Below are 27,044 nucleotides of genomic sequence, written 5' to 3' on the forward strand. Positions count from 1 at the left end.
TTGTCCCCTAGTGTCCTTTTCTGTAGTTCACCCTAAATGGCACCACTACATACAGGGGTCTAAGGGGTAAGGATTCTCCTTGTGGAGAGTGACATACCAGCTCTGGCTTGTCAAGGTATGGAGGCTTATTCACCATATAATGCTCCTCTGGGGAAATTTAATATGCAAATTGCCTCTTCAGAGAGAAAGAGGACTTAAACACTATAGCGCCACCTGTTGGAAGTAGCGATCCTACAAGAGTGTGACTTGTAAGATCGCTACATCCAGCAGGTGGCACTTTAGAGTTCAAGTCCTCTTTCTCTATGAAGAGGCAATTTGTATACCACTTCTTAAAGACACTTTAACTTGGCCCTATCTGATTAACTACAGGATGCAATCACCTGCCCTAACACTAAGCCACTCCCACTATGGGGTAGTCCTAAACATTAACTTATACCTTACCCTAATGCTGCTACCTAACTACAGTCTTATCCTACCTATTTTATGTCCTAAGCCCTAAACTACTGTATGTCTTATCCTTTGTGAATCCTAAACTCCTACACTGTACAGTACACTACTAACATTATGGAGGCAAACATATTACACTTCACATGACACTATATATATATATATATATATATATATATATATACACAAAAGATGCAGAACATAATACACACAATGCGATTGGCATCTTCAGGGGTAGGAGGGTGACAGTCATTGTCATGACAATCATTATCAAGACATAATACACACAATGCGATTTGTTTTTTCAGGGGTAGTCATTGCTCGCCACCCTTATATTAGGATCTAAAAAAGCGGACATCATAGAGGGCCTGTCAATTGGTCAAAAAATTTGCTTTAAATATCTTGTAAAAATCCCTAAGCTTGCCTGATTCTGCTGTTTTTTCCATTTTGTGCTGCGCCACTACATTGCAGAGATATTCACGACATCACGCTTTCCCCCGTACCGGAAGTCCGCTGCCTCGGAGTAACCCTTGACTCTGCCCTGTCCTTCAAATCGCACATCCAAGCTCTTTCTACCTCCTGTCGCCTCCAGCTCAAAAATATTTCCAGAATCCGTCCTTTCCTCAACCCTCTACTAAAATGCTTGTGGGTCGCCCTCCCAGGGCTGTGGGGTACTCGGTACCGGGCCGGTATCAGTGGGATGTGTCACGGTGGCGGTGACCCGGACCGTGACCCTGGGCGCCCAAGTAATTGGAAGATGTGAATGGTGGAATGTAGTTAAATGAATAGTTCGTGACGCCACCTGTGGTGTTCGGCAAGGGAAGTGTTAAGCCGACGCTGCATGCAGATCCTCCAGGACAGATGGTGTGGTGCAGCAATGATGGTATAGTTCTCCACAGGCAGGGCTGTTGTCCCAGGGCAGTGTAGATGTGGAGACACTTAGGTGGTGTAGTGTCCGGCGCAGGGGATGTAGCAGTGCCAGGCGGACGGACGCAGGAAGGAATGGAGAACACCAGGGCACGTAGTTCCAAAGCTTTACTCACAGTCTGTAGTGCCCGCTTCCGTGCCGTGTCCTCCGGGCCAGGGACTCAGTCAACCTCCAGGCAAGATGGAATGCTCCCTTCCACACTCCGCCAACTTATGTGCCTTTCCTGAACGTGTCCTCTATAGCGCCTTTAAGTGTGAAGATCTCCTAGTACCATGTTACACTGGAGTTCCTCCTGACAGATGTTCCTAAGAACTCTACTTGCACGGCAGACAGCTGTAGCCTGCTTCGGGGACTCTCTACTCCTAAGTCCTGGCTCTCTATCCGTGTTGCTGTTGTGCCCTCAAGCCCTCATACGATTCTATGATTCTACGATTCTATGATTCTAGTGCATTTACAGCCCACTACTCCACCGGTGTCTGCTGCAGAACCATTAGTGTTCATACAACCTCGGGGACCGGGCCCCGGCCTTGCGCTTAGAACTTCTAGGCAGGGTTCTTCCTCTAACCCACATCCTCTGTGTTCCCTTTTTCTCCTACGTTCCGTACTTGTCTATTCCCTTCTATGGAAGCTCAGGCTTCAGGTCAATGTCCTTCTCCTTCTTTCCTTTCCCGTGCAAGCTGGCTCAGATCACTGAGGCAGCTGCAGCACTCCTTCCTCCATCCCTCTTCCAGGGATCCCCACTCCTCTCCGAGTGGCTTACTTCCTCACTGACCTCCTGTCAGACTGACCTGTCATCCTAAACCATCCCGCTCATATATATATTCTGAACTCCACCCACCTCCCAGCACGTCTAGTGTTCCAAGCAGGGAACCACCAAAGGTGCTCTGGTTCTCTCTAAGAAAGGAGCCGCAATGTGGTTGTGCTGAACTACTCTATTGTGTGGGGTGCGAGTGTTGGAGCGTGGTCAGGAGCCCCCAACGTACCTGGATGGTGGGGCACCACACCTTAGGAGAGGGTGCAGTACCTCTGTGGAGACTGAGCCTCAGGGGCGCCACACTTGTGCATGCCCTCATCATCTCCCGCCTCAACTACTGCAACATCATTTTCTGTGGCCTCCCTGCTAACACCCTCGCACCTCTCCAGTCCATCCTTAACTCTGCTGCCCGACTAATTCATCTCTCTCCTCGCTACTCCTCCACTTCTCGCCTCTGCAAATCTCTTCACTGGCTCCCATTCCTTCAGCGTATCCAGTTCAAATTACTAATGCTGACCTACAAGACCATCTATAACCTGTCTCCCCCATATGTCTCTGAACTAATCTCCCGATACCTTCCCTCACGTAATCTCCGGTCCTCCCATGACCTCCTTCTCTCCACCACACTTATTCGCTCCTCACCCAACCGCCTCCAAGACTTCTCCCGAATATCCCCCATCCTCTGGAATTCTTTGCCTCAACACGTCCGACTATCAACCACATTCGGATCCTTCAGACGAAACCTGAAAACCCACCTCTTCAAGAAAGCTTACAGCCTGCAATGACCCCGCTACCTCCTTTCCACTACCGGAGATATCACCTCAACCAACACCAGAACTGCTGCAACCCACCAACCTACTGTCTCCTTCCCCACCATCCTGTAGAATGTAAGCCCGAAAGGGCAGGGTCCTCTCCCCTCTGTATCAGTCTGTTATTGTAGTTTGTTTACTGTAAGTGATATCTGTAATTTGTATGTAACCCCTTCTCATGTACAGCACCATGGAATCAATGGTGCTATATAAATAAATAGTAATAATCACATTTTTTGCTTTTAGCATACATTATCTCATAGATTGTAAGCTTGCGATCAGGGCTCTCATTCCTTCTGGTATATGCTTCGCTGTGCTATTCTGTAATGCCTTTATTGTCTGTACAAATCCCGTCTAAAATGTAAAGTGGTGCGGAATAAGTTGGAGCTATAGAAATAAAAAATATCATTATTATTTGTTATGTGTTTGTTGTCCAACGGTTTGTTTCCTCAGAGTCTTCCCTGGGGACAGAGGAGTGCGCTTACATCTTTCCTTACCAGATGCAGCCAATCACAGCTTAACAGCTGATTCAGCGATCTCAAAAGCTGCAGAGCTGTGATTAGCAGCGTCTGGGAGGGAGAGGTGAGAGCTCACACCCTTAGAGAAGACTCTGAAGAAACACCCAGTTGCACTATAAGTAGAGATTTCACATACTGCACCCCAACAGCTTCAAATGTGAAAATCTCTGCAATGGAGCGATGTAGTGCAAAACAGGAAAAAAATGAATGATCAGTGGACTTAGGCAGGGTCGGCTTCTGGTTTTTGTGGACCCGGGCAAAAAAGTCTTAGTAGGCACCTTTAATACCTTCCACGATTCATGATGAACTGATATGACAGAAAAATATAGGTGTAACAAGGGCGACCGGGAGGGGTAGTTGTGGTGAGCCATTTGAAGAAACAGTACTTAGACAAAGATCAGTGAGCACCCCCAGTCCCTTGCACATAGATAGACGGGACCAGCACAGCTTTTCTCCACAGGTTACCTTCTCTTCCTCTGGTCACAGAAGTCCAGGCAAATAAGGGTCCAGAAGGCAGCAGTACTCCAACAGGGACAATTAACTTTTATTGAACAAACGATGAAGGATGGACAGAAAGACAATTTTAACACTGGCTTCCTGCTCTCTCCCTGACACGTGCTGCAGCTGTACCCACAACGTCCATAGTGGTTTTGATTCACAGTCGTCCAATCACTGGCATCTGGGCGCCTGAGACCCCTTCAGCGAATGCCCTTCCCAAGTCCTGGGGGCCTGTGTTGTAGTCCTTCAGTCCGTATAACTCCTTGATCCGGGAGTCTGGCAATGCCCCTTCTGCAATGCACATCTGCCCTGTTCGACGACATACCTGGGCTTTCTGGCTTGCAGACTGAGCCTTACTGTCTGCTCTGGAGGCTACTGACCCAGCCCCTTAAGTTAGTTAACTCTTCCCTACTTCTAACACACAGTTACATACATTACAATAGTAAACATTAGGACCAGGAAAGCACAGCACAATACATAACATATTATATACGGTGCACAGGGGGGTTCACACAGAAGGAGGAGGGCGCAACTGAGGGGACCTGCCACCCCCTTACATAGGTATAGTACAATGCCAAAGATTTCACTTACTTCTTACTTTACATGAGTGATAGCTATTGTAAATTCTACAGAAACCAGACAGAATAGTCCTCCATAGTTTTCTGGGCACCACATATGGCTCCATACAGAATAATGAGCCCCATATAATGCTCCATACAGTATTATGAGCCCCATATATTGCAATCCTGAGCAAGCGGGGGGGTGCTCAGGGTGCTGACGCCGGCCCTGGACTCAGGGTTACAAGGTGTATATCTCAATTTTTTTTTAGCAAGTGACATGTCCTCTTTAAATGTGTGAGTATACATTTAATATTTCAATAGTACTGTGATTTGTGTGCAGTATTTTTAACCCCGAAACATTGCTGCTTCTAGAAAAAAAATTACATTTTATCCAATTTTGTACAAATTTAAAATGATACACAAAGTTGCTCCTTTGGAGCCCAGATTACTGATTTACATTCTTCCACAACGCAGGAACCCTCACAAACAAATCTCTATACAGCTCCAACACATCAATGCTAAAATGTTCTATGTGGCCGAGTGTAAAATCCCCCCGGCACTGGCAGGAGGGCATACCCATCTCTAAAGGAGACGGCTCATTAGAGTGGGTGTTTTTGAAATTGCTATAATGTGGGCACCGCTGCTTGGTTTACATCACCATAGCAACTGACGGGCTTTGCCAAAGTATACCCTCTCTGAAAAGCCGTGCCGTCTCAGCAAAACAGAGCAGAGCACCCTGAGAAAGCTGGAGAGACAATGGCAAGCTATTAGTTATTGTATAAGGCTAGCTAAGCAAGTATCAAACATGCAGAACCATAAACACCTGATCACATTCTAATATTTAATGCGTTGCATTTACTGTACAGTATTTCCAGAAACGAGCGTAGCTCTAGTCTGAACATTCTTTACATTTGTACATATTGAAATTAAGCATCTGGAAAAATGTACCGAAAGGCATTTATACAGAACTTGCAATGTCTGTCTTGGCATACCTGTGAATCCCTGAGGTTTTTATTTTTGCTATATACTGCAATGCTAATGTAAAAAACAAATGTGCTGTGACGTGAAGGGGTTAAAAAAAATCTTTCCATTTTCATACTGACAGTTAGCCCTCCTTACGGCCGCCTGTACTTTTCAGCACTGACATGGACATTAGCAGCAATAGACTGACTCTGACCCTATTTACATAGAAGCATTATCTAAGCATGCTTTAACCTGGGCAAAGGTCATTGTGAAGGTAGGGCTGGATTAACCCATGGTCAGCCTCCTAGTATTTTCTCAAAGCCCATTTGTTCTACATTTTATTTTTTGAAAGCCTTACCTTACTTATGCTTTTTGGCTGCAATTTGTTTTTTAAATGAAAAAAAAAGTATAAATAAATGTTTTTATAGGTCCCAATGGTCCATTGGAAAGTTTGAGCCCAAATGAAAGTCACTGGATTAGACTATGATGCTCATGGTGGTGTAATAAGCGAGGAGGCAGCTGTCACGGTCCTGTTAAGGTCGGTGTGTAGCCACCGCTGAGCAAGGACTCACCCACACTGCAGAGGGGCCCGGGGTCTGACACGGCCGGATAGTTCAAGGAAACAGGACCTGGAGAAGCTAAAGTCAGTGAGCAGTGAAGGACCTACGGTCATGTGACCGCAAGGGGGCGGGGCTTAGCGTCCTGCTGTCAGAGATAGGCAGAACACTAATACAGGAATTCTCAAAGTCAGACAAACCGGGTCATAAACAGAGATAACAGTAAAGTACCAGGGATGAGACAGAACGGAGAGTCGGGGCCAGGCAGTGGTCAAAGCCAAACAGACATAGAAGGTACCAAGCAGAATCCAACAAGCAGTATCCAGAGAACAGACCGAGTCGTACACAGAGTATCAGATAAACAAGAACACAGCACAAGCACACTCAGGGGTCACTACACTATGCCAAGGGCGAAAGCATAACTGACAGGGATGGGAGCATCCTGAGGCTATAAGAAGCTTTCCCAGAACCAGGGAAGAGGCCACAATCGTAAGCCCCAGGTGTGCAGGTAAGCCTGCGCTGGGATCACAATCTTTAACCCCAGAAATGCCAGTCATCAGCACTGGTTCCAGACATTAACCCCACATGTGTGAGTAAAACCCGCACTGAGATCATGACAGCAGCATGTCCTCACAAACTTGAGGCTAGTACTCTATTGGTCATCTATGACAAATATATGTACATGTATTGCCACTGCACAGCATGCAAAGGGCTGTTAGCCATTGAATATGAATACATCCTCTTCAGAAAGGAAGTAGCAATCCTAAAAGTCAATATCGGCCCTTTAGAGACCATTGTCACATGACTTAGAATAAGAAACCAACCTAGAAACTCCATTTCAGCATGCATGTTTCAAGGTGTTTGCCCTTCCTCAGTGCAAAGCAGGCGATCTGATTTGGCTTGGTGATATGATGCAGAAAAAAACGTAATTGTCTCTGTCCCACTAAGTTATAATGTTCTCAGTAACCCAGTTTAGTGACGGACAGTGGTTAAAAATTGCTGCATTATTCCTGGTCTACGTGACTATACCAACTAGTATAATATTCTGCACTATATGTTAGTGAAAGGATACCTTCAAATTCTATATTGTCTGTCTGCAGGCACCTACTGAATTATCTGAGAACTACTGGACTCTGTGCTTAATACTAATGGTGGCTACAGCCAGTTAAAGGTGTTAGCCGGGACTTTACAATGATGGCCTATACTTACAATAGGTCTTCAATGTCTGATCGATGGAGGTGAGACACTTGGCTCTCAGCTGTTCTTGGTGTCCGGTGGCCGTAACCGAGCAATTTTAGAGCTGCACAGCACAGCTCTGTGTAGGGGTCAGATGTGCAGTACTCAGTCTGTTTGATGGAGGTGTGACACCTGGCTCTCAGCTATTCTCGGTGTCTGGTGGCCATAACCGAGCAGTTATGGAGCTGCACAGCACCGCTCCGTGTAGGGGTCAGATGTGCAGTACTCAGTCTGATTGATGGAGGTGCGACACCTGGCTCTCAGCTGTTCTCGGTGTCTGGTGGCCATAACCGAGCAGTTTTGGAGCTGTTCAGCACAGCTCCATGTAGGGGTCAGATGTACAGTCTCAGCCACTATACAGTTGATGGAGCTGTGCAGCTCAGTAATTGTGAAGTTCCAGCCGCCAACAACACCGAGAAGAGTTGATCGGCGGTGGTGCTTGGTGTCGCACCCCCACCGATCAGACATTGATGACCTAGCCTAAGAATAAAGTGAAAAAAGAGAAACATTTCCAGCTCACCGCATAGGGTCCAGTAAACACGGAAAACTACCATAAACTGCTCGTGTGATATATGAAGAAAATAAGGTAGAATTTCCAGCTCCTGGTTAAAATCAGTAGAAAAACTTTATTTGATCTAGAATTCGATAAGAAAGTATCTCCCAAGACAGACAGCACGTGAAACAAGCTAATTTTGACAAAGAACAGTCTAGCTGGAATCGCACCGCTTGTTTCCCGTGCTGTCTGTCTTGGGAGATACACTCTTATTGAATTCTGGATGAAATACAGTTGTTCTACTGATCTTAGCCAGCAGCTGGAAATTCTAACTTTTTTTTATCCTAAGAATAGCCCATCATGTTAAAGTCATGTACAACCTCTTTCAGAATTTTTTTCAGTGAGACACGTGTTTTTGATTAAGATTTAAATTATTTTTTAATACAAAGATATTTTAGATCTGTCTTTTGTGATACTGACGGTCATTAACGTGTCTGTGTGTAGATTTTTTTAAGGTTTTTAAGCTGTAATTTCTTTGCTTTACTTGAAAGAACCTCCCCATTCCCAAAGCTATTCCTACATACAAAGGACCACAGGGGCGTCTGACAACGCAGCAGGGGGCATTCATTTTTGTAATGTAAACGCATTGGAAGGGAAAACCGGATTCCAAAATGTTATTTTCATCACCAAATTTTCTGCTTTGATTAATTTAAGTCCTAAATCTTTGAGCTAATAACTTTTTCGTCCATCCCCTAGGCAGAATCTGTCAGCGAAGTTATCAGTGTTGCCACTACTAAAAGTAACAGTAATGAGAAAAATATATTTAATAGCCAGTAGAGATATAATCAACGTTAAAGTGGGAAAGTAGTTAAAACAATAATTGCAATTTGTACTGTCAAGTGGATGAAAAGTTCCTCCGAGAATTCTTTATTTAGAAATGACTACATCTAATTGTACGGGGAAATTACATCCCTCCTTACAGATATAGCTCCAACTATTACAGGATTTTGTGAAAAACAATTCAAATTATAACGCAGCAGTAGATTTATTACTGAACGAGCTAATATGCGGCATTAGTTCTCATGACGCAAACTGTTCTAAGGGTTAACACAACGTTTACCTCAAAATTTTCAGTTCTAAACTTCATTTTCTTAAATATGTTTTATCAAATACAATTCAAGTCTAAGGCTATGTGCCCACGTTGCAGAAATGCTGCGGAATTGTCTGCAGCGTTTCTGCAACTCCCTGCCACGGGAAAAACGCATGTGGAATTCGCATGCATTTTCCAACAAAACACAAGCGTTTTTAGCTTGCAGAATGCTAGCGCTTTTCCAAGCTATCTGAAGCATCGCTTGGAAAAGTGATTGACAGGTTGGTCACACTTGTCAAGCATAGTGCTTGACAAGTGTGACCAACTTATTACTATTGATGCTGCCTATGCAGCATCAATAGTAAAAGATAGAATGTTAAAAATAATAATAAAAAATAGAGATATACTCACACTCTGTCGGCCCCCAGAGTCGTCCCGGTCCTCATTGGCGCTGGCGGCAACTTCCATTCCCAGGGATGCATTGTGCGAATGACCCCTGATGACGTAGCAGTCTCGTGAGACTGTATATCATCAGAGGTCATTTGCGCAATGCATCCCTGGGAACAGAAGTTGCCGCCAGCGCCAATGAGGACCGGGACGACTCTGGGGGCCGACAGAGTGTGAGTATATCTCTATTTTTTATTTTAATTCTATTTTTTACAGGAATATGGTACACAGTGCATGGAGGACAGTCTCCTCTCCTCCAGACCCTGGGTACCATCCGCACATGAAGCGCTCACTTTACGCATGGTGGGCATAGCTACATGTGTAAAGTGAGCGTTTCAATGCAATCCTATGACGGCGAAATCGCCGTGATTCCGCAGAAATAATGGACATGCTGCGGATTTTACAGCTATGCGATTCCGTAGCAGAAAAATCCACAGCATGGGCACAGCAACTGCGCAATCCCATAGGATTGCATGGGAATGCATTTTTTAAGTGTTTCCACAGCGGCAAAAACGCGGAGGAAGCGCTTAAAAAACGCAACGTGGGCATACTGCCTAAGGGTTTACGCCACAACAGAGCACTGCGCACAGACAAGGGGCAAAGATATATGTGAAACAGATGAAACAAAATGCCTCTGTATGATACTACGTGAATACATTTTTTTCTTCAGTTAAAGAAATGCATTTTTTTTTTTCTTTTTTTGTTCTGTTTGGATCCAGAAAGTAAACTAAACCTGTGCGTTGAGTTCATGGAGGTACGTTTTTGTTTGTGCACTTTTAAGGGTGCTGAAATGCGCGGTGCAGAGCTTATGAAACAGTTGTGTGCATGAGGTTTTTTTAAAACAGTAAATTATAAGATATTGAGAAACGAAAAATAAATTAAGACCCCAATTTATCGTTGTCTTTGCATCTTTTAAAAATGGTTTTAGTAGTGACCCCATCGTCCTGTAGAATGTAAGCCCGCAAGGGCAGGGTCCTCTCTCCCCTCTGTATCAGTCTGTCATTGTTAGTATGCTTACTGTAAGTGATATCTGTAATTTGTATGTAACCCCTTCTCATGTACAGCACCATGGAATCAATGGTGCTATATAAAGAAATAATAATAATAGTGATGCTTATGTTTCTGACTTATTCACTATTCAATTTGTGCCTTTTTGTAAGTTAACTTTATTTGATTTCTTTTCTTTAGATTTTTTTTTCGGTTCAGCATTATGGTTATTTTTTTTTGCACAGTTGAAGAATAATGTGCAACATTTTAAAGGGTCTTGCAAACTTTGGTCTAAAAGAGGCACACACAAGGCATAAGTGAAAAAATAGCATATGTGAAATTGCGCAAAATTCATCAAAACCTACGAGAGACAAAATGAAAAAAACCCTGCTATAATTAAATAAGTAAAAAGCAAAAGTGCATATAATTCATACAGAGTTCTTAGTAATACTGTATTTGATCAAACATAGCATAAAAGCCGTCCCACCATCGACAAGATGACTCTGTGGTCGGGGCGGTCCTACACTGTGTAGTATTCATACCTTATCATGTGTCAAAGTTGACAACTGTGTGAATAAGGGCAGACAAGGACCGGGTAGCAACCACTGGACACTAGTCAGGAGAAGCCTTTAAATACAATTTCCAGCTCAGGAGAGGGAGGCCACACCACGGCTTGCACAGAATGCAAAAATACAAAGAAAAAACACAAAAATTAAGCTTGGTTTGAGTTGGTACACATGCAGCATACAAATGCATGTTCACATGGCCAAAAAGCAATTTCCAGCTCCTGAGCTGGAAATTGTATTTAAAGGCTTCCCCTGACCGGTGTCCAGTGGTTGGGACCCGGTCCTTGTCTGCCCTTATTCACACAGACGTCAACTTGGACACATGATAAGGTTAATAATACTAGACAGTGTAGGACCGCCCCGACCGCAGAGTCACCTTGTCGATGGTGGGACGGCTTTTATGCTATGTTTGATCAAATACAGTATTACTAAGAACTCTGTACGATTTATATGCACTTTTGCTTTTTACTTATTTAATTATAGCAGGGTTTTTTTCATTTTGTCTTTTGTTGGTTTTGTATGCTTTTTGGCCATGTGAACATGCATTTATATGCTGCATGTGTACCAACGCAAACCAAGCTCAATGTTTGTGTTTTTTCTTGTAACCCCACTTGCACCACTGATTGGCAGCTTTCTGCTCTCTACACATAAAGCTGCCAACCAGTGGTGTGGGCGGGGTTATGTAGAGCTCATGAATATGCTTGGCTGCCTGGCAGCAGGTTTAGTAGTCCTCTAGTGATAATCTCCTGCTGAAAAAACTGTAATTTTATCAAAACTACAGTAAGCAGCCCAGTAAGTGATACATCGCTGGAATCAGGGTCTCTGTCTCTACATTATGCTGCTCTCAGATTGGGTGGAAACAACTGGTTATCTATTCCCTTTAAGATACTGAGATCAATCTGTGTGATAAGTCTTATAAGTGGCGTCTGACACCCGTCACCACTACAATGAGCTGTTTTCATGTCTGGTAGTGGCTGATTATTAACATTGAATGGGACCAGAACAGCAAATCTCCATTCACTTGGTAGGGGCAATTTTCAGGTGTTGCAGCTTAGCTCCTATTCAAGTACATAGGGGCTTAGCTGTCTTACCACGACATAGCAAACGGAGCTGTGCTGTTCCATCTCCAATTAGTTCTTACATCCGGCCAAGTCATCTGAAGACGGCTAGACAGTGGGGGTGCTACAGTATGTGCAAATGGTTGGACATTGATTTATAGGTTAGCTACCTCCAACAGGTGACACTAGGTTTTTCAGTCTGCAAGTGAACTAATTGAATAGCAAAATACCACATTTTTCGGATTATAAAACGCTCTGGATTACAAGACGCACCCCAAATTTTGAGGAGAAAAATAGGAAAAAAACTTTTTTTTTAATAAAATGGTGGTGCCTCTTATAATCCATGTATCTTATTGCTTACCGTGGGTGGTGGCTGCAGTGAAGCAGGGTTCTAGGGTCGCTACTGGAGGTGACAAGAGTGACGCGTTGCTGCAGGCCGCAGGCTGGGATGAGGGGGGGTGTTCCGCTGCAGGTGAAAATGACTGCGGTGCTCTGTGGTTCGTGGGACTCGCTGGCATTTTGTGAAAGCCCGGAGCCCCCGCCCTGCACATTCATTAGTGCGATGCGGTGGCCTCCGGGAAAATGGCCGACTGGGGCAGCGCATGCTCAGATTGAGATCTTGGCAATGAGATCTCGGATCTACGAATTATAAGACTAACCAACATTCTCCCCCCAAATTTGGGGGAAAAAGTGTGCTTATAATCCGAAAAATGCCTTATATATTTTCTCGGTCTCTTTAGTTGGCACTACACATTCACTTGTGTCTGGCTCACCGTCTGCTGACTGTAATGTCACTTTAAGTTATTTTAATACAGCTGTCTTCGGCGGTACTTTTTCTGTCATTAGACGGAATTATTTGTGTTCAGCATAGCAGTATTATTATTATTATTTATTGTTATAGCGCCATTTATTCCATGGCGCTTTACATGTAAGGAGGGGTATACATAATAAAAACAAGTACAATAATGTTAAACAATACAAGTCATAACTGGTACAGGAGGAGAGAGGACCCTGCCCGCGAAGGCTCACAATCTACAAGGGATGGGTGAGAATACAGTAGGCGAGGGTAGAGCTGGTCATGCAGCGGTTTGGTCGATCGGTGGTTACTGCAGGTTATAGGCTTGTCGGAAGAGGTAGGTCTTCAGGCTCTTTTTGAAGGTTTCGATGGTAGGTGAGAGTCTGATATGTTGTGGTAAAGGGTTCCAGAGTAGGGGTGATGCGTGAGAGAAATCTTGTATGCGATTGTGGGAAGAGGAGATAAGAGGGGAGTAGAGAAGGAGATCTTGTGAGGATCGGAGGTTGCATGCAGGAAAGTACCGGGAGACGAGGTAACAGATGTATGGAGGAGACAGGTTGTGGATGGCTTTGTATGTCATGGTTAGGGTTTTGTACTGGAGTCTCTGGGCAATGGGGAGCCAGTGAAGGGATTGACAGAGGGGAGAAGCTGGGGAATAGTGGGGGGATAGGTGGATTAGTTGGGCAGCAGAGTTTAGAATAGATTGGAGGGGTGCGAGAGTGTTCGAGGGGAGGCCACTGAGCAGGAGGTTGCAGTAGTCAAGGCGAGAGATGATGAGGGCATGGACTAGGGTTTTTGCAGATTTTTGGTTGAGGAATGAACGGATTCGTGAAATATTTTTGAGTTGAAGTCGGCAGGAAGTGGAAAGGGCTTGGATTTGTGGTTTGAAGGAGAGATCAGCGTCAAGGATTACCCCGAGGCAGCGAGCTTGTGGGACTGGGGTGAGTGGGCAGCCATTTACTGTAATGGATAGGTTCGTTGGGGGGGGTCACGTGAGATGGGGGAAAGATGATGAATTCTGTTTTGTCCATGTTAAGTTTCAGAAATCTAGCGGAGAAGAAGGATGAAATAGTGGACAGACATTGAGGGATTCTGGGTAGTAGGGAGGTGATATCTGGTCCAGAGATGTAGATCTGTGTGTCATCAGCATAGAGATGATACTGAGAGCCATGAGCTGTCCCAGGCCAAAGGTGTAAATGGAGAAGAGCAGGGGTCCTAGGACTGAACCTTGTGGGACTCCGACAGATAGGGGGCGAGGTGAGGAGGTGGTGTGTGAGTGGGAGACGCTGAATGTCCGGTTTGTTAGGTATGATGAGATCCAGGATAGGGCCAAGTCTGTGATGCCAAGGGATGAGAGGGTCTGTAATAATAGGGAATGGTCCACTGTGTCAAAGTCAGCCGACAGGTCCAGGAGGAGGAGGACAGAGTAGTGTCGCTTGCTCTTGGCGGTTAAGAGACCTTAGTAAGGGTAGTTTCAGTGGAGTAGTGTGACCGGAAGCCAGATTGTAAGCGGTCGAAGAGGGAGCAAGAAGAGAGATGGGAGGACAGTTTAAGGTAGACGTGTTGTTCCAGTAGCTTGGAGGCATAGGGGAGAAGTGATATAGGGCGATAGCTAGATACAGAGGATGGGTCAAGAGAGTGTTTTTTGAGGATAGGTGTGATAGAGGCATGTTTAAAGCTTCAGGGGAAAACACCAGTTGTTAGTGATAGGTTGAAGAGATGGGTTAGGGTTGGGATGAAGACTGTGGTGAGGTTTGGGATGAAGTGAGATGGGATCGGGTCAAGTGCACAGGTGGTGAGATGTGATCTTGAGAGTAGAGTGGAGAGTCGATCTTCTGTAATGGTGGAGAAGTTGATTTTGGAGGTGGAGGGCTGGGAAGCCAGGAGGAAGGGCTGTGGGGGTTGCTGACCAAAACTGTCTCTGATGTTATCAATCTTCAGCTTGAAAAATGAGCCAAAGTCTTCAGCTAAAATGAGTGGGGAGGGAGGAGGTGCTGGGGGACGGAGGAGAGAATTGAAGGTGTTGAATATCTGTTTAGTGTTGTGAGACAGGGAGGATATGAGAGATGAGAAGTAGGTTTGTTTAGCTGTGGCGAGTGTGGTCTTGAAAGTAGTGAGGGACTGTTTGAATGCAATGAAGTGCTCGTTGGAGTGGAATCTATTTGTGCAGTTTATCAGAGTAATTTATGTCTACATTATAGCGGCGCTAATGTGTACAGTGTGTGGCATAATCTATGTATATTGTATGGTGAATTTAATTATTTGCTTTATTATAAGGCTACTGATTGTGACAAGTCTATGACATCTGTTTGCATGTTTGTGCGCCAAATGCACGCAGACTGTAAATCGCAGTTGATTATTAACCCTCCGTCAGGCGCAATATAGATTCTCCTCAGTTCATGCGCAATGTGCCTGACAAGCACAGGTCAGAAAACCACCTATAGTAGCTACATATTTCAATTTCAGGACTATAGAAGTAGTCAGTGACCTTCATAGGAATGTATTAAAAGAGATTACACCAAATCAGATGCAAAAAAAAACATTTATTAACCATAAACTTATTAAAACTAAAAGTACCACTATTGCTTAAATATAAAATTATGGAAAAAAACTTAAAGGATATTGCACTTAGATGTTACTTAATTATTTTCTACTCATCTTCAGTGGTTTCAATTGCAGCAGAAGATCATCGAAACGGAGGCAACGGATCAGGACTTTTAATCGTTTCAGATTCATCACAAGGCTGAATTTTTCGATGCCATCACCGTCTGTCCCCCACAGCTCCTCCAAACTTTGCCTATTTGCTCTGAAAGCACCAGCTAGGTATAACAAGCCAATAAATGCCTTGAGTTCAATCACATCAGTGTTTTTGATGTCCCTCTCTCTGGAGAATTGCTCTTTGATTGTGTCAATATACTGGTTAGTGAACCGAACAATAGTTTCCAACATGCTATCTGTAATTAGATTACTCCAACATTCCACTGCAGTTTTAGCTTTTCTAGCACTTCCAATAACTCCAGGAAGGTGTGTAATAATATTGTGGGATTCTCTGCGCTGTTTGTTCTTGGGTGCCTTTTTGTTCCACTTTGTATTTTTATCTTTGCCCAAATAATAAGCTAGATCTGTGTCTGTTTCCTCTGTATCAGTGTCATCACCATCCTGCTCTGTTCCAGAATCAGTGTTACATTCTGCTACCTCATCTTCAGATGAAATGTCACTAGATTCCTCTAAATCCTCAGTTACTGCTGGTTCTTCCTCATCATCTTCTAACAAAAAAATCTTCATTTCTTCTAAATGAAGGGGTTTAGATGAATCATACTGTTTTCTGGCCATTGCAGCAGAAAATCTGAAGCAAGAGAGAAAGAGTATGTGTTAGGGCGCAATGTGCCTTAGAAGCCACCCTCCTTTTGTCTAAGAAAACAGTACTTATGTACACTAACTTAGCATTAATCCTTCATAAAACAAGCTAAATACACAATCGTGATGAATAAAAAAAGAAAATAACCTTTCAATTTGTGTTGAAATCAGGCGCAATGTGCCTGAGAAGCCAAAGTGTTGATATCTGCTCACTAGAAGGTCTGCTGAGTCACTGTGATATCAGGTTTCACAGAGCCTGTAGAGTCAGGAGATAACTAGGAGGGGTGGGGTTTTCTGATAAGTGGGCAAGGAGAGAGAAGTGAAACTAATTACTGTGTGCCTGTCAGATCTATTGCGCCTGACGGAGGGTTAAAAGGTGAATGCTGGCTACTAACCTAATGCGTAATGTATTTCCACAGCTAGATCACTTAGTTCTGACATTTATTTATCTTTTTTTGGAAATATGTCGACTTTTATCTAAGGAGTTTGAAATGAACAATATTTTTCTCACTTTTCTAGCATGTGGGTATTGAAGAATACCTAACATAATAAAAGAGTCCCACAAATAAATCTGTGAAATAAAATGATGGATGATACATTATTTTGTCATTTTCTTTAGATTAAATGAATGTGACTATTCTGTGAGCTGGCAGGGATCTGCCAATACAATAGAGACGGCCAGGAGCTACGGATGCAAGTGGGGATTTTGCTTGAAATCAATGTTTTCTTCAATATAACCCTAAAACATAAACATTAAAGAGACATTTGTAATAAATTGTATCAGCTCTTCCACAGAAAACAAACTCCGAGCAGAAATAAAATGGTTCTTTTTGGAAAAGTGACAAAACGTGGTCATTGTGTTTTGGTCATTTGCATGGATCAGCCATCCAGTGGGAGAAAAAAAGCATTTAGTCAGCCACCAATTGTGCAAGTTCTCCCACTTAAAGGGAATCTGTCATCCTATTTTTCGCCTATCAGCTGCAGCCGCCATCAGGGGCCTATCTACAGCATTCTGTAATGCCCCCGATGTAACCTGAAAGATAAGAAAAATGAGTTAGATTATACTCACCCAGGGGCGGTCCGGGTTCGGGTCTGGAGGGTGCATGCATGCTGCAGTAATTTGCTCTGCCCTCAACAGGGCAGAGCAGTGCGCCTGCACCAGAGATGCGACGGGCAGGAATGAAGAGGATGTCATCGCTGCAAGATGGGAGGCGCCGGACCGGACTGCGACTCCCTCCGGACCCGAACCAAACCTAGACCACCCCTGGGTTAGTATAATCTAACTCATTTTTCTTATCTTTCAGGGTACATCGGGGGCTTGTCTACAGCATTACAGAATGCTGTAGATAAGCCCTTGATGGCAATGGCCGCAGCTGATAGGCGAAAAATAGGGTGACAGAATTCCTTTAAAAAGAGAGAGGCCTGTAATTGACATCATAGGTAGAACACAACTATAGGGCCCTTTCCACATAATGATATCGCTAGCGATATCGCTAAATCGTCACCGATTTTGTGACGCAGCAGCGATATCACTAGCGATATTGATACATGTGATACTCTCCTCCGACCGGCTCCCCCGCTGGCTATCGCTGATCGCGCGAGATCGGCCTGGTTCATTTCTTCTCGTTGGCTTCCTGCTGGCGCCGACGAGTGAACCATGGACACAGGCGGAAGACGGTCACCCTCGCCGTGTCTGACAGGTGAGTACGACCGCCGACTGCTGCTGCATCGCTAGTGAGATCTGCCTGTTTGGCAGCTCACTAGCGACCATTTAGCGATGCACCAGCGATCCTGACCGGATCGTACCATTGTCGGGAATGCTGGTGCATCGCTAAATGTAACGGGGTCTTACGACTCTTATATTGACTTTTTTGCACACCACAACAATTTATTTTGGCTGCTATGGCTTGTTAGTGATATAAACGTAAATAGATTACCCCCTATGACCTGTTCAATACTAAGGGGACCTGAGAATAAGAAAGATCATAAACTGTCTCTTTTGCACTGCACTTTACTTATATACTGCTTTCCTCGGTTTCAGCCTTACTATGTGATTGTACCCCGGGTACTATTGAATATGCAGTGGGGAAAAAAAATGTTTTCTTCTTTAGGAGGCTGCTCTGTCCTCCACTCATTACCTGTAGTAATGGCACCTGTTTGAACTTGTTATCAGTATAAAAGACACCTGTCCACAACCTCAAACAGTCACACTCCAAACTCCACTATGGTGAAGACCAAAGAGCTGTCAAAGGACACAAGAAACAAAATTGCAGCCTGCACCAGGCTGGGAAGACTGAATCTGCAATAGGCAAGCAGCTTGGTGTGATGAAATGAACTGTGGGAGCAATAATAAGAAAATAGAAGACACACAAGACACTGATAATCTCCCTCAATCTGGGGCGCCATGAAAGATCTCCCCCCATGGGGTCAAAATCATCACAAGAATGGTGAGCAAAAACCCCAGAACCACACGGGGGACCTAGTGAATGACCTGCATAGAGCTAGAAACACCGTAACAAAGGCTACCATCAGTAACACATTACACCGCCAGGGACTCAGATCCTGCAGTGCCAGACGTGTCCCCCTGCTTAAGCCAGTACATGTTCGGGCCCATCTGAAGTTTAATAGAGAGCATTTGGATTATCCAGAAGAGTATTAGGAGAATGTCATATGGCCTGATGAAACCAAAGTAGAACTGTTTGGTAGAAACAAAACTCGTTGTGTTTAGAGCAGACAGAATGCTGAGATGCATCCAAAGAACACTATACCTACTGTGAAGCATGGGAGTGGCAACGTCATGCTTTGGGGCTGTTTCTCTGCATACAGACCAGGATGACTGATCCGTGTACATGAAAGAATGAATGGGGCTATGTATCCTGAGATTTTGAGTGCAAACTTCCTTCCATCAGTAAGTACATTAAAGATGAAACATGGATGGGTCTTTCAGAATGATAATGATCCCAAGCACAGTGCCAGAGCAACAAATGAGTGGCTTCCTAAGAAGCATATGAAGGTCCTGGAGTGGCCTTGTCTCCAGATATCAACCTCATAGAAAATGTTTGGCGGGATTTGAAAGTCTGTGTTGCCCAGTGACAGGCCCAAAACATCTCTGCTCTAGAGGAGATCTGCATGGAGGAATGAGCCAACATACCACCAACAGTGTGTGCCAACCTTGTGAAGACTTAAAGAAAATGTATGACCTCTGTCATTGCCAACAATATATAGGATATATAACGAGATATTGAGTTTAACTTTTTTCAATGACCAAATACTTATTTTCCTCCATAATTTGCAAAATAAATCTTGCCACATCAGACAAGATGATTTTCTGGATTTGTTTTCTCATTTTGACTCTCATAGTTGTGGTCTACCTATGGTGTCAATTACAGGCCTCTCTCATCTTTTTAAGTGGGAGAACTTGCACAATTGGTGGCTGACTCAATCTTTCCCCACTGTATATTTGAGCCACAATGTGCCAGTCCCTAGACCAAAATGTGACAACGTTCCCAATAAAATCATCAACTGTTTGATGACATCCAATTTTACACATTGTAAACAATGAGTCTTCAGTGGTCAGGATATGTTCTCACATGGCATTTTTGCAGTGTTTCCTTTTCCAGCAAAAAAAAAACAAAAACAGAGATGGAGTCAAGTGTCGCCTGAGTGAGATCTGATTGTCTCGGATGAGAGAATCGGAGCACAGGTGCAGAGAAGATGGAGAAAGCAATTTCTCCATCTTCTCCATTCTCTATGTCTGTTTGCACTCAGATGACCTTCCGAGTGCAGTCTGATGTTTCACACGCACCCATAGACTTGTATGAGTTTGCGAGCATGCTGAATTAGCATGAGAAAATAATCGCAGATCTGCACTGGATTATGTGCTATCTGATAAATCATAATGTAGCACTCAGCCGTGTTAGGGTACCTAGCGTTCAGAGAGCAGCTCTGCCCCTGCAAGTGACATCACTGGTCTCTAAATGCTAGGTACCCTGAATCCATGATCTGACAGTGCGCTCTCCTCTGTGTTGCTCATTACTACTAATATGAGCAAGCAACACAGAGCGCACAGTGATTGTGCACACTGCACAATAACAGTGCGCAGAGACACAGCATGGGCTAACCCCGCCCCTGAAAAGAGCGCTACTGATGACAATTCATTTTAGGGAGGGGGCAAAGGCTGTGACAGTGACCGCAGTCTCTGCCCCCAAATGATGCTTCCTTTTAGTATCCCAGCATGCACTGGGATCAAAAATACAATAGCTGTTAGATAGTGTAGCTCAGATATGGTACAGAATTTTCAATGTAAGCTTATTAGAAAATAGTTTACATTACATCACTAAATAGATAGGAATTTAAAGTAAAATTTATTTTGCGCTTGGACCACCCCTTTAAGGCACTTACTCGCGACTGCGAGAGCGTGCATTCCCCTGATTTGGAAAAAAAGACTTCACTCTGACTGTCTCCCTCTGTTTTTTTTTTAAATGAATGTAGTGATGTTAATCGAGGAACTTACTTATATCAATAATTCCTATGGTCGTTTCTACAAAACCTGTTTTATTAGTTAGAATGTAGGTTCTCGCCTGACTACCTGGCCCTTATACAGGAAAGCTGAATCTGTAATCATAGGATCTCACGCCTGAACAACTTTCTCCTTCTCTCTTTCCCTCCATCTTTTCTATGTGCTTCTTCTGCTCTTCTGTTTTCCTTCCTTTTTTGCCATATTTCTTATGGCTGTGATATTTCATTCAGTTTGTGTTGTTTTGTAATTTTATATCCTGTTCGTTAATGTACGATCAGTGCTGTCGCCATCGGTTGCCTTCAGGTTCCCTTTGTCAAGACAATAGTTCTTATTCTTTGACAGTCTTTGTTAATACTTTTTTCTTTTTGTTGTTTCTTTTTTGTCTTGGTTTTGTGCCTTGTAGATGTTTTACCTTTTTATAAATTCAATAAATAAAGATAAAATTAAAAAATAAAGTATTATAGGAAAAACATTGCACAAAATACACTCATTTTTGCCATGTTTTTTTTTGTCCGGTTTAGATACAAGCAAGAATGTGTTTTTACCCCTATTTGTTAGAATGGGTAAAAAACGCCGCCTAAAATGCTAAACATATGAACATGCTGCAGATATACAACAAAACATCCAGCAGATCAAAAACGCTAAGAAAAAACAAGAGTGCGCATGAGATTTCTGAAATGTTGTTCACTATCCTGGTGCCTGTGCTTCTTCTGGTCCAAACCCTGACTGAATTATAGATGTAGCAAAGGCTATCATGACTCACAATGCACCATCTTGATAACTTGCCACAGAAGGTTATCTCAGGCTGGTTTCACATTTGCATTTCTGTGCGCAGCGTATGATCTGCATGCATCATGTGTTCAGGTCTTTAACATGGTGTACGCAGGGATACACAGGAACATGCGTTTGCATGCATTCGCATGCGTCGCTTCGCGGTGTGTGGCGGTGCACAGCGAACGCAACATGTTGCAATTTTTGAGGTGTCAAAAATCCGTTAAATATGCGCAGGTATGCGCATGCGGATGAGTGCATCAAAACAACGTATTACTTTCTATGGGAACGCATTGGAGTGCAAGGACATGTGTACGCATGCGTTCGATATGCATGCGTACTTCAGACTGAACAATCATCCAATTGACTGCCACTTCCCCTGTAACAACTTCCCCAACCACTCCTAGCCTACCATCACAGCCCGACACCCCCCAGGTCCACAATGTAGCTCCCTCCCGCAGATCCCAAAAGTAAAGCCCTTTTTTTTCCTTTTTTTATTTATTTGTCAAATTTCCTCTTGGTGTTGTTTGTTAATAAAAATTATTTTGGTTCACAATACCTGTTACCCTGTGTTTCCTTTATCTCTTTATTTAAACATGTGTGTATTGTTGAATGAAGTATTAGCAGGTGTTACAGTAAAGGTATTTATTATTAAAGTTACAGTCAAGGTGTTAGTATTAAAGTCAGCAAACATTAGAGGTACATAACATTACAGGTACATTTTACTTAGTCGCTTAAACCATTTCATCTTGCCCTGCCACACATCCAATATCCGAAACAAAGTAGGCAGCAAATTTATCCCTCATTTGGGCAACTTCCACTGTAGTCCTCAGAGGGTGATCTTGGTAATCCTGCAATGTGGTATGAACAGGTTTGTTACGTTCTAATTTTTGTCGCTCTTTCACCAGGATGTACCATATTTTTCGGACTATACGACGCACTGGACCATAAGACGCACCACAAATTTTCAGAAGGAAAATAGGGGGAAAAAATAATGTGTCAAATAGGGGTCCGTCTTACAGTCCAAATTCAGCTTACCAGGGAAAGGATCGGCACAGGTGAAGGAGTGGTCACAGGGGTCATTCGGTGGTCCAGGTTGGTGCGGTGGCCTCCGGGTAAACCCTTCCCAGGCTGGTACGGTGGTGGTGCTCTATGTTGCGGCGGTGCTCTGTGGGGTGACTGTGCTTTGTGCTGGGGAGGCTGGGCTCTGTGCTGGGGCAGTGGCAGCGCCGCTCTGTGCTGGGGCAGTGGCAGTGCCGCTCTGTGCTGGGGCAGGCCAGGGGCAGTGCCGCTCTGTACTGGGGCAGGGGCAGCGCTGCTCTGTGCTGGGGCAATGGCAGCACCGCTCTGTGCTGGGGCAAGGGCAGTGGCAGTGCTGCTCTGTGCTGTGGAAGAGGCAGTGGCGGGACTCTGTGGTGTGGCGGGCCTACGCCAGTATTTTGTCAAAGCCCCGCAGCTCCATTGCTGCTATGAGGTGGCTCTGGGAAAATATGGCCACCAGGGGCGGAGCATGCTGAGATTCAGATCTCGGCAACACGATCTCGTCCCAAGATCTCAGGAGACAAGATCTCGGAACGAGATCTGAATCTGAGCATGCGCTGCCCCGACAGCATTATTCCCGGAGGCCACCACACCGCATCACAGCAACAGAGCTGCAGGGCTTTCACAAAATGCCGGCACACAACCCCACCACTGCAGCACCACAGAGCACCGCCACCAACTTGAGTACAGTTTTATGAGGTTGGCACACATTTGAAACGCCTCATCCTCAACTACAACAAATGGCATTGATGGTCCTTCAGTGTTCAAAAGAGGTCGTGGCTGTGGAAAATTGAAATCTTTACCATACAAGCGTTGGTCCATGTCAGTTTTTGAAAGTCCGTGAGTCATTTCCTTGTCCAAATGAGCCAATGTCCTTGGCGACAAATCGACAGTTAGCATCTGCAATCGCCATGTATTTTGTAATTGAAATACTCGGATCCACTTCCAGCAGGTTTCCGAATGTGTTTTCCGTCCACAGCCCCCAAGCAGATAGGAAAATTACAAATGTCCTGTAATTTTGCAGCATTTTCCAGACAGAGTTCAGTTGTGGGTTAGGGGAGGAATTCTTCATGCAGAACTTCACATAAAGCAAGGCAGGTGTCTCCAACAATCCCAAAAAGCGTGGACACTCCAATCCGGAATTGATAATGTAGAGATGATAAGGTCTCTCCGGTAGCCAGGAATCTGCCAAACAGAAAATGTGAAAAAAAAATTAAATACATGGCTTTATAAAAATAATAATAACGACATGTTTGCTTTTCAAAATTGCGTACCTCAGGGTCACCAACAGACGTTCCTCAGCAGGAATTGCTCGATGTAGCAGTGTGTCCCGCCTGGTGATGGATCCTTGGACACATAGCAGCAAGTCATTGAAGCTCTGTTCCGACATTCTCGTGTATTCGAAAAACTTCTCCGGGTTTTCACACAGCTCAGTGTACAAGGAGTGGTAGGCTCCACGGCTCTCTCGGACTTCAACGATGGGGTGTGGCCAATAGCGACGACGGCGTCTTCTCAGTCTTTCTCTTCTTCTTTCTTCTTCACAAGCCACAGCAAAGGCAAGAGCCAATTTCAATGACAAATCAAGATGAAGGAAGCTCTCCACGCTAAGATCCATCTTGAAGCTGGATACAGCAGCAAAAGACGAGGATTTCATCTGTGGAGTGTGTCTATGTATAGCAATCCAAGGAGACACGCCCATTGGGTGCCTGGTGTCATATCAAACGCATGCGCATAAACAACACAAACGCATGCAAAAATGCATACAAATGCATGCACACACGCAGCGTTTTTTTTCCGCCATTAATAAGATGATGCGAATAAAAAACGCTGCGTAAACATGGGTTTTGCGCTTTTGCACATGTGGATGATACGTTGCGGACTCAAGCGCTAATGTGAACCTAGCCTCACTGAAGAAAAAGTAGAAAACATACTGTAACATTACACAAGTCATACTTCAGTGAAAATTTAGATGTTGAAATACAATTTTTTCATATTGCAGTGTTGTGATATCTGAGGCAAAGTAAATATAAATTTACACTGCGCGGTGTGGAGTGTTTAAGCAGTGTTTTCAGTCAGTAGTCATTTCATAACCTGTTTACACATGCAGACCCCACTTCAAATATGCACTGAACCACAAATCGTTCAATGAGCATAGGCTGCCATTGTTCTTGGTATCACAAGTTCTGTTCATACAAGACGATGCACTGACGAGAATAATGAACTTTTGGGCAAACAAACATTTTATCCGACGAACCATTGACATACAGCATAAGAGCCGGCTGTCAGTAAGTGCAGGCGTGTGGTTACAGCTGCCACTCAGTATGAACTGAGCGGTGACTGAAGCCACGTCGGCTGCATCCCTATGACTGAAAGTCTGAGGCTGTCAGAAGGAATAAAGTTCATTTCCTCCTGGCAGTGGGGCTCTCAGTGCCAGCACTGGGCAGCTTCAGAACGCTATTAACCTGCAGATTATGTAAGATATGAAGCAGGAACGTGGGATACAGTGACGGAACGCAGGAAGAGCAAGGGTTAACAGGTTTATTTACAGGGGAATGTACTCCATGCAGGGAGTGAGGGATTGTAGGGTGATGATAAGTAAGGAGGGCAAAACTGGGAGAGTGGCAGGGTAGGTCAGGGACGAACGAAAGTTCAGTAATAAAGTGGTGAAACTTATCAGTCTGTAGTGTTCTTGGGTGCAGCTCTTCAGGGTTCCAACGGTGGCACTGACAACAGCGGCATGTGACGTCTCGATGAGGTCTGTAACAGGAGGGGATCCAATGGTGGCACCGACAACAGCGGCTCGGGACATCTCGGCAAAGTTTCTGGGAGGCAAGAAGATTTCCGGTGCTCAAACGTATCTAGCACGGTACTGAGTCTAGTGTTATGAATGAGTCACCGTAGGAGGCAAAAACAGAAATACTAGCTAAGTCCAGAAAACCAGAGAAGTTGACAGCTATCGGATTGCAGACCCCTGAACCTATCAACAACAACTAGCAGTAGCCGTGGGGGGTTCCTATGGTGCCCTAGACCCCTCAATCACAGCCGGAGAACTACATAGCCTAAAGACAGAAAGGGAAATCTAAACTGCCCCAGAGCAGACCCCAAAGCAATAGGCAGCCCCCAACATATAATGATGTTGAAACAAGATGAAAAAACACTCAAACAGATAGAAAGATAGGCTGAGCAAATGATAGGGCCCAAGCTAACTAAATAGGACAGGATAGGAAAGCTGCTGTCTGCAATCCGCCAAAAACCCTATCAAAACAAAGGCCAACAGGCTGATAGGGAAAAAGGCCCTGAAGATGCTAGGCTTCAAAAAGACTATATTAGCACTCAGGTATTTTCTGAAGACAGAGCAAAAAGGAATTCAACTCACCCCAGCAGGGTATGGCAGAAATTCAGAAAAACAAGGCAAAACAAAACACAAATGCAAAAAGCAGTGCAGAAAACTTAGCTTTTGAGGAGCAGTAATCAGACTGGTCTCCTAGCATCCCTCAGAGAGATCACCAGCAAGGCAGAAGGGCGTCGGCTGCCTTATATCCAGTCAGTAATTCCCGTCACCCAGTCATCATCATCATACCCAGGTGCTTGGTAATCAGCCTCACTACCTTCCTTCACCAGAAGAGGGAGTTCATCAGACCTCAATGGTGAAGGGGAAAATGAACTCACAACAGTACCTCCCCCTTGAGGAGGGGTCACCGAACCCTCATCCACGCCACCAGGGCGATCAGGGTGAGCCCGATGAAAGGCACGCACCAATCTTTTGGCATGAATATCAGAGGCAGAGACCCAGGAATTATCCTCCTGACCATAACCCTTCCACTTAACCAAATACTGGAGTCTCCGTCTAGCCAGACAGGAATCCAGTATCTTCTCTACCTCATATTCCATGTTACCTTCAACCAATACAGGGTCCGGAGGTGTCACCCCAGGAACTACTGGTTCAACAAACCTCTTCAACAAGGACTTATGAAACACATTATGGATTTTAAATGTGACAAGAAGCGCCAAACGAAAAGAGACCGGATTAATAATCTCCAAAATCTTGTAAGGTCCAATAAATCTATAAATCTAGGCTTAAACTTAGGAGAAGCCACCTTCATAGCGATATTTTTTGATGATAACCAAACCATATCACCAACCTTAAACTGGGGACCAATGGTCCTATGTCGGTTGGAAAACCGCTGGACCTTTTCCTGGGAGAGAGATAACTTATCCACCACTTGGTCCCAGATCTGGTGCATTCTCTCCACCACAGTGTCAACACCTGGGCAGGCAGAAGGCTCCACCTGCCCTGAAGAAAATCGAGGATGAAACCCAAAGTTACAAAAAAAGGTGACATCAAAGTGGCAGAACTAGCTTTATTATTTAAAGCAAATTTGGCCAAGGGCAAAAATGAAACCCAATCATCCTGATCAGCGGAAATAAAACATCTCAAATATGACTCCAAGGTCTGGTTTGTTCTCTCCGTCTGCACATTGGTCTGAGGGTGAAAAGCAGAGAAGGACAACTGAATTCCCAGCTTGGAACAGAAAGTCCTCCAAAATCTAGACACAAACTGAACTCCTCTGTCAGATACAATGTTCTCAGGAATCCCGTGCAAGCGAACCACCTGTTGCAAAAACAGGGGCACCAACTCAGAGGAAGAT

This window comes from Dendrobates tinctorius, unplaced genomic scaffold, assembly GCF_039654945.1.
Source record: "Dendrobates tinctorius isolate UK_male_01 unplaced genomic scaffold, ASM3965494v1 ptg000156l, whole genome shotgun sequence".
Lineage (NCBI taxonomy): Eukaryota > Metazoa > Chordata > Amphibia > Anura > Dendrobatidae > Dendrobates > Dendrobates tinctorius.